At 44.3% G+C, this 13,576-nt stretch overlaps 1 long non-coding RNA gene across 1 annotated transcript; it reads left to right on the plus strand.

Moving 5' to 3' along the window:
- The first annotated feature begins 1,257 nt into the window (after window positions 1-1,257).
- Window positions 1,258-9,705, plus strand: LOC140134823 (uncharacterized). The gene is made up of 2 exons (XR_011856411.1): window positions 1,258-1,841; window positions 9,372-9,705. It is a non-coding gene; the product is annotated as an uncharacterized lncRNA (long non-coding RNA).
- Window positions 9,706-13,576: the final 3,871 nt, after the last annotated feature.

The following is a 13,576-nucleotide window of genomic DNA, read 5'->3' on the forward strand; positions in this document are numbered from 1 at the left end:
AAAAGTGTCTCTGTAGTGTCTTCTCACTTCTGGGTTGTCATTGGTTGGCAATTGCAAAGGGAGCGTCCAGCAGTGGATTTTGATGATCTGCATGGCCATGTGCATTCTCTGTGGACTACCAATACTAATCCCATTGACAGGCTGCCAAGGTGATGCAAGTCTATGTATTTTTGGTGCTCATACGCACCTCAGCCTTTTCCCTGCAATTTGCAAGGTTTTATAATTCACTGCAGACCATTAAATAATCTCTACTAATCTCATTCATGTAAAAGAAAGAAATGTATGTAGACAATTACCATATATACTCGAGTACAATCCAAGTTTTTCAGCTCAAAAATTGTGCTTAAAAAACCTAACTCTGCTTATACTTGAGTCTATAAAAAAATTAACACTCTACTCACCTTTCCGACGCCCCCTGCAGCTCCTCTTCTTGCTTCCGATGCTCAGGTGCCTCTTTGGGTCGTTTGCCTCCTCTTTGGGTTGTTTGGCTCCTCTTCGGGTCCCCTTGCCGGCAGCACACAAACAATGACGTTGGCAAGCAGCTGGTGTCATTGTGTGTGACAGCCGTGCACGGGGACCTGAAAAGGAGCCAAATGTCCCGAAGAGGAGCGAAGGACCTGAAGAGGCATCGGAGCATCTGAATCAAGAAGAAGACCTGCGGGGGTTGTTGGAAAGGGCCATATAAAGGGGCAGGATATATACTACAGGGGCAGGCAGGCTATATACTGGGGGGAGGGAGCAGGGGCTCGCAGGCTATATAATGGGGGGTGGGGGAAGGGGCTGGAAGGCTATATACTGGGGGGCAGGGGCTGATAGGCTATTTACTGGGATGGTAGGGGCTGCAAGCTATATACTGGGGGGCAGGGGCTGCAGATTATATACTGGGGGCCTGCACACTGTATACTGGGGGCCTGTACACTGTATACTGGGGGCCTGTACACTGTATACTGGGGGCATGCACTAGCTGGCTATATACTGGGGGGCAGGGGTTGCAGATTATATACTGGGGGCCTGCACGCTGTATACTGGGGGCCTGCACACTGTATACTGGGGCATGCACTAGTTGGCTATATACTGGGGGGCAGGTGCTGCAGATTATATACTGGGGACCTGCACACTGTATACTGGGGGCATGCACTAGCTGGCTATATACTGGGGAGGCTGTATAATGCATTTCCCACCCTCGGCTTATACTCGAGTCAATAGGTTTTCCCAGTTTTTTTGTGCTAAAATTAGCTACGTCGGTTTATACTCGAGTATATACGGTATATATATGTGTGCATTATTTTGCCATGAATTGGTCAGGACATCTGGCAGCAGTAGCACATCAATAAGCGTGGAGTCTGCTCGGCCCATGTGTTCAGAAGAAAAGACCCTTAGGCTTGTGTAAAACTAGACCACCGGAATAGTTTTACCAGTTGTCCAATTATTAGTGTCCTTGTACATGACCGAATCAATGTCTATATCAGTTCCCCTGTTCAGCGAAACCGCGGCCAATGTTATTTACTGTCGCTTAGAGAAGATCTTCGTCCTGTTATTGTCGCGCTGTAGAACTGCTCCTCTTACTGATGGCAAATTGAGGTGGAGAATTGCAGGTTAAGCCGAGTGGGAACAGCGACAAGAAGTAGTCATCAGCTTACACAGCCAAGAACAGATTCCTAGCATGCAGAGCTGGCGTGTGTTGTGCGTGGTCCTCATGCTGTGGAGATGTAGCATCTGTTTCCAACTGCACGATATTCTCCGAGACCTGCAGACGGAGAACGCTTACTTACATAGCAAGGTGGAGAACATGACCGAGATGCTGATGGAGATGAAATTCTACATATGGAACAACTCAAGAGGTAAAATTATGGAGTGAAGTGCTTCAGGTTAATAGGAAAAAAATTATTATCCGAGATTCAAATGATATTCATAGGTCTTAAAAGGTCCTGGCAGGAGTCTGTGGGGACGGTGCAATATCTAGCTGAATTATTGCATTGTGAGTGGATAAAACTATGATTATGACAAGTGTAGTGGCATGAAAAGTCTCTCAATGACAACAATTTTACTGTATTACTTGTTCGTTATTCAGGACAAAAAATGTGCTGAAAAAAAAACAATTTGGCTTATACAAAACTGTATTAAAAAAATAAACCTACATACTTACCTGCCGATGCTCCGCGGCTCCTCTTCCTTCTCCTCTTCACTCATAACAGAGCGGGCAACATCTCCATGCGCGCTGCCCACGGACATACCATGAGGTCAGCAATCTTAGTGTTTGCATGGATGTTCTATTACGAGTGAAGAAGAGTAGCCGCGGGGAGCAGTGGAAGGTAAGTATTTAAGTTTATTTTTTTTTATAAGAGGGGCTGCTTTAGTCAAGTGGCACTGCTGCAGGGCAATTCATTACTAGAGTGGCTGACGCAGGGCATTTCACTACAGGAGAGGCTGCATGGGTATTTCATTGCTGGGCAGGCTGCTGGGCATTAATTACTAGGGGGCTGCTGCAGGGCATTTCATTACTTTGGGAAGCTGCTGTACAGGAGGTTTTAATTCTTGTAAATGTATGAAAACATTATAAAACCTATACAAGTTTGTTATCCCTGTGATCGCACCGACCCAAAGAATAAAGTAGACATGTCATTTGGGGCGCACAGTAAAATCCGTAAAAATCAACCCCACATTTTTTTTTCTTGCTTTCCAGTACACGACATGGAATATTAAATACTGTCACTATGAAGTGCAATGTGTTATCCAGAAAATAAGCCATAACACAGCTCTGTACATGGAAAAATTAAAAAAGTTATAGATTTTTGAAGGTGGGGAGTGAAAAAAGAAAAAAGGGCCTCAGCGTTAAGGGGTTAATATCAACAATGCAAAAAGAGGGTTGTAGTAATGGAAGATATTTGGTCTACAATAAATGACCAAACTGTGGAACTCTGAGGAGTCCTATAACTTCATCAACGTCTGCCGAGTGATGAGAAATCTGTCTGCATGGTGATTGTCATCAGCAACGATTTCTTCTCTTGCAATTCCATAGAAACGCGGATGGGAACGGACCGAGGCCCGCCCCCTTACGCTAGTGCTGCGTTTGTCAGCAGCTTTAGACTTTATTATTGACATTCAAGGTCACATGACATGTTATTAAGATACAATAAAACTTTATGTATTGTGATACATTTCAGAACATAAAACAATCAATAGTAATATTGAGACATATGTGTGGGGATATAATCACCATTCTCGTAGGCTTTTTTTAATTCCATAAATAGTTTTGGATGATAAAATCACCGTTGCATGATTGTACTTAAAGGGGTGTTCCCACACAGACAAGATTCTTAAATGTACTCAGAATAACAAAATAACACATTCTCTAATTCACTGATATTAACAAAGATACAGCATTTCACAGATATAAGTCCAACCTGTCTCTATCAGTCCTGGTCTACACAATTTTGGTTGCCCCTGGATCCGACCCTGGATCTTCTGATTTTAGGGTCGGCAGACATCTTGTTCTCCTGTCTGAGGATGCACTGAGCTGCTCTCTGCCTCCAGCTCCTCCCCTTGCATTCCAGGACGAGCTCACACAGATACACAGTGAGATCCTGTTGGAGTGGGAGGAGACTAGACCTACAGACAGATAAGATCTTTATCCAGGGGAGAGCGAGGGAGGTATATAGCGGATCTGACAGTATGTAATGGCTGTGATAGCAGAGGGGAGAGTGTCATTGTGTGTAATATGCATCTCATGGAACTCATCAACTCTCATCACTGATCTGTCTGATCTCTCTGTCTATTTGTCAGATACTAATGAATGTTCAGAAGGTAAATTAAAGTATATATAAACCCTGTACCTTGATAATCTAAGCATATTGTCAGCTCACAGAACTAGACGGATCATGAAGTTTCTGCTTAGAGAGTCTGCTTGTTAGTTTTTCAGGACAAAAATGTGCTGAAAAAACCAACTTGGCTTATACACAAGTGTATTAAAAAAATAAACCTACATACTTACCTGCCGATGCTTTGCGCTGCTCCTTTTCCTTCTCCTCTTCACTCATAACAGAGCAGGCAACATCTCCATGCGCGCTGCCCACGGACATACCATGAGGTCAGCAATCTTAGTGTTTGCATGGATGCTCTATTACGAGTGAAGAAGAGGAGCCGCGGGGAGCAGTGGAAGGTAAGTATTTAAGTTTATTTTTTTTATAAGAGGGGCTGCTTTAGTCAAGTGGCACTGCTGCAGGGCAATTCATTACTAGAGTGGCTGACGCAGGGCATTTCACTACAGGAGAGGCTGCATGGGTATTTCATTGCTGGGCAGGCTGCTGGGCATTAATTACTAGGGGGCTGCTGCAGGGCATTTCATTACTTTGGGAGGCTGCTGTACAGGAGGTTTTAATTCTTGTAAATGTATGAAAACATTATAAAACCTATACAAATTTGTTATCCCTGTGATCGCACCGACCCAAAGAATAAAGTAGACATGTCATTTGGGGCGCACAGTAAACTCCGTAAAAATCAACCCCACATTTTTCTTGCTTTCCAGTACAGGACATGGAATATTAAATACTGTCACTATGAAGTGCAATGTGTTATCCAGAAAATAAGCCATAACACAGCTCTGTACATGGAAAAATTAAAAAAGTTATAGATTTTTGAAGGTGGGGAGTGAAAAAAGCAAAAAAGAAAAAAGGGCCTCAGCGTTAAGCGTTTATATCAACAATGCAAAAAGAGGGTTGTAGTAATGGAAGGTATTTGGTCTACAATAAATGACCAAACTGTGGAACTCTGAGGAGTCCTATAACTTCATCAACGTCTGCCGAGTGATGAGAAATCTGTCTGCATAGTGATTGTCATCAGCAATGATTTCTACCATTATTAAATCTTCATTATCATTGGAGCAGGGCCGGTCCTTGAACAAGTGGGGCCCTGGGCAAAACTAAAAGTGGGCCCCCAAAATAAAACAATTTTATGATCAGTCACAATCAGTAAGAGGCTCCCTTTAGTATGGTAAAATGAACTGTAATATGGGAGAATTTTATAGGAGATAGATAGATGATAGGGAGATTGATGGGCAGCACGGTGACTCAGTGGTTAGCACTACAGCCTTGCAGCGCTGGTCAACATCTGCAAAGAGTTTGTATGTTTTCTCCGTGTTTGCGTGGGTTTCCTCTGGGCCCTCCGGTTTCCTCCCACACTCCAAAACACACTGGTAGGTTGATTAGATTGTGAGCCCCATGGGGTTAGGGACTGATCTGGCAAGCTCTGTGCAGCGCTGCGTAATCTGCAGCAGAGGGAACGTTAAATTCACAGGGGACACCAAACTATTTTTGCAGAAAATTGCACTGAGCGTCACACAGATCTATCATTGTATCCTCCCTTACACAATGGTAACCCCAATAAATAACTATATATCCATTAACCAAGCTAATGAGCTAACAAAAGCCACTTTTAGATGTGCGCCATTGTGTTATCCGCACAATAACAGAATCCTCCGCGCTTCATAAGAATTTAAGTGAGAATGTGTAAGTAAGAGGTGTAAGTAATGGAGGATGGTGGGAAATAAAAACTTTATTCCAGGACATGTGAGTGTTTTTGATGTTACATAAAACTTTATGGACATGTTCTGGGTCGCGGTGTCACTATGTAGCGACATCAGGCGAAGCGGATCGAATGTTCATCGTATCAATTTTCGGGAAAAAAAACTATCACGAAATAAAAGGCAATAAGAGAGAAAGTGTGTTCTTAGATAGTTTTGGATAGGAGAGGGTTAAAAACATGAACATTAGTTGATATTATTCCTTATCAAAATGTAGTAACATATAAAGTGAATACTTCCATTATCTGTGAGGTGCAGCAGCTCCTGTGTCCAGCAAATGCTCCCTGCAGCCTGATGGCTAAGAATCTGGAGGGGAGACACTTCAGGGGGCTGTATCTCTGGATCTGTGACACATAGAACCTCACTTCCTTTTTCCTACAAAAGAAGAGAGTCTCCTCTTGTATATGAAATTTGTGTTTCTAGGTGTCAGAAAAACGGAGATATTAACTGTTAAACTGCCATCGGGAGTGATTTTTATATAAAAAAATGGCACCTGATATTCTCACTTTAAACCTGAATATCTCTGGATCCCTGGCACCTAGAAACACAATTCAAGATTCATTTGAAAGAATTCTTTCTGGGCCCCTGGCATTTGCCCACTTTGCAGGCCTATTAAAGTGAGTGATCCTGGCCAGAAGTGGATTATAATATAGGCAGTTCGGGCAGTAGCAGGGGGCCCAAGCCTTCTAGGGGGCCACACCACCCACAAAAGGACCTTCACTCATGAAATCCTTGTATATCTGTTCCTGCTTTAAATTTCCCAGAATCCACTAGTGGAGCATCAATGGCTTTAAGTCTCCAAATTCCATAAGGAGATCTCTTCCTGACTCTGCTCTCAATATACACAAGAGCCATTTTAGGACCTTTTAAGACCCTCCAAAGGTCAAATAAGACCTAAGTGATGTTTATACAGAGTGTATCATAGAGTGTAGGCTCCGGGGATTGTAGAAAAAGGGATTCTAGTGAGATGGGAGCCCTGGCAGAGCTTGTGTGGTAGGATATGAAGGGTAAGAACAGCAGATATTCCAACCAATAAATCAATGTTTCTCATTGTGATGCTTGAAGCTTCTCCATTGAGTGGAATGAGGCGATGTCCAGTACATTGCACGTTCTAACGTCATCTAGAGATGAAAAGCCAAATTGTGAAAAATCAGGCACTGATGGCCATTTTGATTTTTAGAAAGGAACCATCCTGTTTTATGTATCTGAGAAAACAGAGAAAAAGAAAAATTGGGAACCACTACCGTGCCAGTGTGTGGCGCCAATTGGGGGAAAAAATATTTGAGTCCCTGTCTGTTCCCTCTGTGCCAGTGTCAGTCCGGTAGGCAAAGCAAAACACTTGCTTTATGGTAAAAAGTTGTGGAGAGCCGCCCCGTCCAGAGAACCTTGTGCCCCTGCAAAATTCTGTTTCTTCCCAAGCAAATTTCCCAAAAGCTGAGCACTGTGAAATAGGAGGTGGGTGAATACAGAGGGTTTAGGATAAGGAAACCTGGGAACTCTGTCCATCTTGACACATGAATGTATCCACAACAGTCAGATGACAAAAGTATGTAACAAATTCACGTCTGAGAGACATTGGGGGACGTGTATCACTCCTATTGGGGGTCATTTATTAAGGGCCCGAATCACGTTTTTTTTTGTCAGGTTTCCCGAAAATTACCAATTTGCGCCGAATTGCCTCAGGTTTTTGGCGCACGCGATCGGATTGTGTCGCATCAGCGCCGGCATGCACGTGATGGAAATCGGGGGCGTGGCCGTCGGAAAACCCGACGGATTCGGAAAAAACGCTGTATTTTTTTAAAATACGACGCGCACTTACCTGCACCCAGGATAGGATGGTGAACTCCGACGAACTTCAGCGCAGCAGCGACACCTGGTGGACATTGGGCGCACTACCTTAGTGAATCGCCGGAAGACCCGGATCAGCGTCGGAGAACCTGCCGCTGGATTGCGACAGGACCGGGTAAATAAATGTGCCCCATTGTGTTCTTTTTTGTGTGCAGTTAGCTGCTTTTTAGGTGCAGAATCAAGCACCGTACCAAAGAGAGACTTACTTTTGCAGCTACTATTTAGGACTAGAAAGTAGCACACCACAAAAAGTTGGAAAAAGTGAGACTAAACAGGCAACTCATCACAAGTGAAAAAACATAAGATACAATGCAGTGATTGAGTAAGCCAAACTTGAAAAAAGGTAGCCGAAAAACACACATGTGCCCCATTAAGTAGCTATCCATCAGTATCATATATACTTGAGTATAAGGTGAGCCTAGTATAAGCCGAGACCCCTAATTTTAACACAAAACACTGGGAAAACCTATTGACTCGAGTATAAGCCGAGGATGGGAAATGCATTGGTCACAGCCTGCCAGCCCCTGTAGTATATAGCCTGCCAGCCCCCTAGTATATAGCCTGCCAGCCGCTGTAGTATTTGCCTGCCAGCCCATGTAGTATATAGCCTGCCAGCCAATGTAGTATATAGCCTGCCAGCCCCTGTAGTATATAGCCTGCCAGCCCCTGTAGTATATATCCTGCCAGCCCCCTAGTATATAGCCTGCTGGCCCCTGTAGTATATAGCCTGCCAGCCCCATAGTATATAGCCTGTCAGCCCCCTATAGTATGTAGCCAGCTTGCCCCCTGTAGTGTATAACCTGCCAGCCCCCTAGTATATAGCCTGCCAGCCCCATGTAGTATATAGCCTGCCAGCTTGCCCCTGTAGTATGTAGCCTGTCAGCCCCCTGTAGTATATAGCCAGCTTGCCCCCTGTAGTATATAGCCTACCAGCCCCCCTGTAGTAAAAAGAAAAATCAACTTTCTGGCGCCCCCTGTAGGTCCTCTCCATGCTTCAGGTCCTTCCGTCTTCTTCGGCTCCTCTTCGGGTCTTAGCACTTGGCGGGCACACATAATGACGCCAGCTGCTTGCCGTCATCATTGTTTGTGAGCCGCGGGCATTGCGAGTGGACCCGAAGAGGAGCGGAACGACCCGAAGAATCACTGGACACAAGAAGAGGACCTACAAGGGGCGTTGGAAAGGTGAGTACAGTATTAATTTTTTTTTTATAGACTTGAGTATAAGCCGAATTAGGGTTTCAGGCGTCAATTTGCTGTATTGGCTTCATCCAGCTATGTGTTCAGGTCGTGTGTGTGAACCTGGACTTATAGGTTGGGTTCACTCATTTATTTTTTTTGAAACAAAATTGTATTTAGGTTTCCAACAAAAAGAAAACAGCATTTAAACATACAGGACAATAAGACAGTATGCATGGTTTACAGACATGCTCATTGTTCCGATATAATACATTTCCAGAGAAAGTAAACATTTTTATGTTTATTTAACATGAAGTACATTGTGCAAGCAGTTTGAGTTTCGTTTTGTGTGGTAGCATGCTTCATTGTTTCCAACGTGCTCATCGAACCTTGTGATGGGTAGGTTTTGGGAAGGGTTCTATCCCGCCAGTGTCCCTTTCAGTTCTTCCCGATTATACCACTGCGTATATCGGAAGGGGGTCACCAGTTCCACAATTTCTGTTCTAGACATATGTGTCATAATAAATTTCCTCCATTTTGTCTAATGAAATATCTCATCTGTGTAGTTATTTCTGTTATGGTAGGTGTTGAGGTATGTATTCAGTGTCTCACTATACTACTATGTCCACTCTCATGTCTCGCTGGATGGGTTCACTCATTTCTATTCTTTATTAATAGAAATGTAAAGGGAGGTCTTGAACCACGGACCATAATCAGGAAGTGTAACACCAATGCCTTTTCAATGTTGCTTCATTTTTGTCTTTTCTAGGTCAAGCCCCAGCACCAGAACATCTCCAGGAAAGTTCTTTCTGCAAGCAAGATATTATATGGTCCGGGTCCTCCAATGTGAATTATCCTGTGCCTATCCTTATAGTCACCACACAGGCATTGCTCAGCTTACTGAGTACCTAGGAAGCCCTATGTCCATACTATACTATACTCTGTAGCTTTATACTAGGTCATAGAATATGATTTTTTTAAATGGAAAAAGTAAAACCCAATTAATGTAAAACCTGTTGGATTTACATGTAGAAAGGAGGGTTTGTAATCCTGAAAAGCCCAAACCTCATAGATGTTGTAGAATAAAGGGTTTTTTGCTTTCATCGTGTGATGTATCTTTGCTTGGGAGAAATTCAGTTTCTCCGGTTCCTTTCTCGTATTGTAGATCATAGGAAAAATAACACAAAAATTAAAATTAAACTTGGACTTTACACAGTTCTTGGTCATTATAGATTCAGCGTAGCACGATCCGTAACCAATTTGTGCTCTGCTCATAAGGTAGTAGGAAAGTCTTTTCAATATCTGATCATTTTTGCATATGGAAGGACTCCACTCCACCATCCTAAGTAATTGGAGAAGAAGAACACAAGGGTCACATGAGCTCGAAAGAATTGGGGGTTTGAGAATTAGGCAGAAACCCCCAGATGGTTGCTCATCATTGCTGCACTCCACCGATTCAAGCTTAGACTAGACTGTATAAGCCAGGGGTCAGGAACCTTTTTGGCTGAGAGAGCCACGAACGCCACATATTTGAAAATGTTATTCCATAAGAGTCGTACAATATGCACATGCGCCCCAGTAGTTAGGTAGTCCCAGTGTCACGGGTGCCGCTGCAATCTAGGTCTCGGATTGCAGGCACACCCGTGCCCCTCTCCATGGCGGCGCCCCTTTCTGAGCTCACTCAACCCCCCACTTTCCAGCTCCCGTCCCGGCTGGCCAGCGCGTGCACCGGCACTCGCAAATTTAAAGGGCCAGTGCGTCGCTGATTGGCGCTGGCCACTTCCTGGGTTCCTATAAAGACCGGCGGCTACCAGGTAGGTAGCCATAGCACATGTCCCTCAGTGTATAGGTAGCCATAGCACATCCCCCCATTAGATAGGTAGCCACAGCACATTTCCCCAAGTAGATAGGTAGCCACAGCACACGCCCCATTATATCGGTAGCCACAGCACATGCCCCCCAGTTGATAGGTAGTCACAGCAAAAAAAAAATAAAAATATTCACTTATCAGCGCTCCCTGCAGCCAGCTCCTCATCGCTCCCATGCTCTTCTTTTTGATCCAGGCTTAGACAATGGCACCTGGGTCGTACTAAGGACATAGGCAGCGGTAACATCTCTGCCTGTGTCCAGTGATCAGCCTGAGACACACAGCAGCCATCACTATTTATTAAAGGTCTGTCTTAGAGCAAGATGCAGCCAACAAAAGAGCCACATCTGGCTCCCGAGCCATAGTTTCCCTACCTCTGGTCTAAGCTAAGGCCTAAAACCAATGAACGAGTCGGATGTGACTAAACTGCATCATATCCTTCCCGGAATGTTCGACCCAAACTGATCTTATTTGAATCCAGTTCCGGTCCCTAAGTGTTGGAGTTGGATATTCCAGCAAACATGTCTCTTACTTCACAAAATAGAGAAAAATATTTTCACTATGACCGGAGCTCCAAGGATTCTTCTTCTCCCTCTTATTTTATCTTAAAACTTCGATGAACAGCACCAATCTTCAATTTCTCCTGCTGAAAGTATGTCACCATTCAGACTAGCACCATCGCACTCTCATTCTCCTCCTTTATTATATTGTAACTGGAAGAAAATATGCAGGCAGATGGTGTGGTACGTTCCAACAAGGTTAAAATTTATTCCAATTCATCATACTCACAAAAATCCATTAAAAATGCGCATATCACATTCACATAACGGGACGCTAGCTTTCTATCCACCCGACCCAGGGTTTCGCCGGCAAGGCTTCTTCCGGGGCGTTACTCCCCGGAAGTAACGCCCCGGAAGAAGCCTTGCCGGCGAAACCCTGGGTCGGGCGGATAGAAAGCTAGCTTCCAGTTATGTGAATTTGTGATATGCGCAATATTCCAGAACAGACTATAATAATTACGGCGGGCTCTGACCTACCCCATTCCCCACCCATTTATGAAAAGTGCTATGAGGGGCGGAATCCCTCAAAAAGAAAATTGGAATACAAGGCATAATAAATCTGCCCTGATTTGTATTCTACATTTTTGATACAGCCTAAAAGAAAATCGGCCACCAAAATCCATCCTGATAAACCAGGGCACTCACTCATAGATTCAAGTGCCACGACTGTGTTAATCCTCTTATATTGGTTATTCAAGGTCTCCTTCCTTCTAAAATCAACTTTTAAAATTATGCTAATGAGTCTGAAGTCCTATGAGCTGTGTTAAAAGAGCCCCTCCATGCTCTGGCTTCATAGGCTGTTACACTGTGCAGGAGCACTTCCGCCCTCACTCCTTTTCCTTCGGCCTTTTCCCTGATCTCCGCCTGCTGTAATCTTACTGCAATAGAGAGTTTTAGTAGCCATTGGGAGGGGGAAGTGCTCTTTCACAGTGTAATAGACTGTAAAGCTACAGCACAAAGGGGCTCTGGTAACACCGCCCTAAGCCCTTCTGGCACATTAGCATCATTTTAAAAGTTGCTTTTAGAAGTGCAGAGGCCATGGATAACAAATATAAGAAGATTACCACAGTCACGGTGCCTGGATCTATGAAGCAATTGCTTACCATTTGGTCCCACACCCTTTAGGGATCGTGAGAGATTTAGCTTGTGCTCTTGTATACACGAAATTCTGTTGTTTAACCAAGTTTTCACATAGTTTACAGTCCTAGGAGGGATCAAATCAGCCCCACAGAACCCTGACCTCATCATCATCATGGAATTACTTCTGCTTGTCACCGCTTCCCGCATTTGGGCGTTCCTCAATGTTCATAATGCAGTAACACCGGCGATTAGTGCCATCAATGGTGCAACCATCATGGTCGTGATTGTCATGCCCTGTTATGCAATCGGTCATCAGTTGCCATAACAGTGATTTTTAACATATTGTCAAATGAAAATCGTTCATCTCTCTCTGAATTTGAAAAATGTATTTTGGCATATCACAAGATTATGCTTAACTTTTGGCTCAGATTCTAATCCGCCCCCAGTATCCACTACAGACCAGCCTCTACACGTTCTTCTCAGGTGCCGCCGTCTGACGAATCGGAGCTACTGTGCAAGTGCTGAGCTCCCAGCAGCAGTCGCCTTGCTGGCAGTGGAACAGGAGCTACTGCATGGTGGCTTAGTGGTTAGCATTACAGCCCTGCAGCGCTGGGGTCCTGTGTTCCAAGTCCCAAGTCAACATCTGCAAAGAGTTTGTATGTTCTCTCTGTGTTTGCGTGGGTTTCCTCCGGGTCCTCCGGTTTCCTACCACACTCCAAAACATACTGGTAGGCTGATTAGATGGTGAGCCCCATTGGGGACAGGGACTGATGTGACAAGCTCTGTGCAGCGCTGTGTAATCTGTGTAAACTATTTAAATTATTATTGCGCTTGCGCAGAGCTCTATTGCGACCACAGACGCGCCAGAAGAATGTGCATGAGCGTGCAGTGGCCGGTCTGTATGGACTACTGGAGGTAGCAGCTGCATCCAAGAGTTAGTGAAAAGCGGGATGCAGCTGCTGCTAGGACAGAGGATCTACCACGCGGAATCTTTCCAAAAGTCCTTTCAATCGTTCGTGAACGTTCCATTGAAGAGGACATGAACATTGGGTGGGAGTTGGGTATGATACAGGCGGTCCCCTACTTAAGGACACCCGACTTACAGACGACCCCTAGTTACAGACGGACCCCTCTGCCCCCTGTGACCTCTGGTGAAGCTCTCTGGATGCTTTATTATAGCCCCAGACTGCAATGATCAGCTGTAAGGTGTCTGTAATGAAGCTTTATTGATAATCCTTGTTCCCATTACAGCAAAAAAATTTGAAACTACAATTGTCACTGGGGGAAAAATTTTTTTTTGCCTGTATCTACAATTATAAAATATACAGTTTCGACTTGCATACAAATTCAACTTAAGAACAAACCTCTGGACCCTATCTTGTATGTAACCCGGTGACTGCCTGTAATGTTATGATAACTATTGTATCCATTTTTATGCCTGCTCCCCTTCTTGAGCCTATCTTTCAG

Source organism: Engystomops pustulosus, chromosome 6 (assembly GCF_040894005.1).
Source record: "Engystomops pustulosus chromosome 6, aEngPut4.maternal, whole genome shotgun sequence".
Lineage (NCBI taxonomy): Eukaryota > Metazoa > Chordata > Amphibia > Anura > Leptodactylidae > Engystomops > Engystomops pustulosus.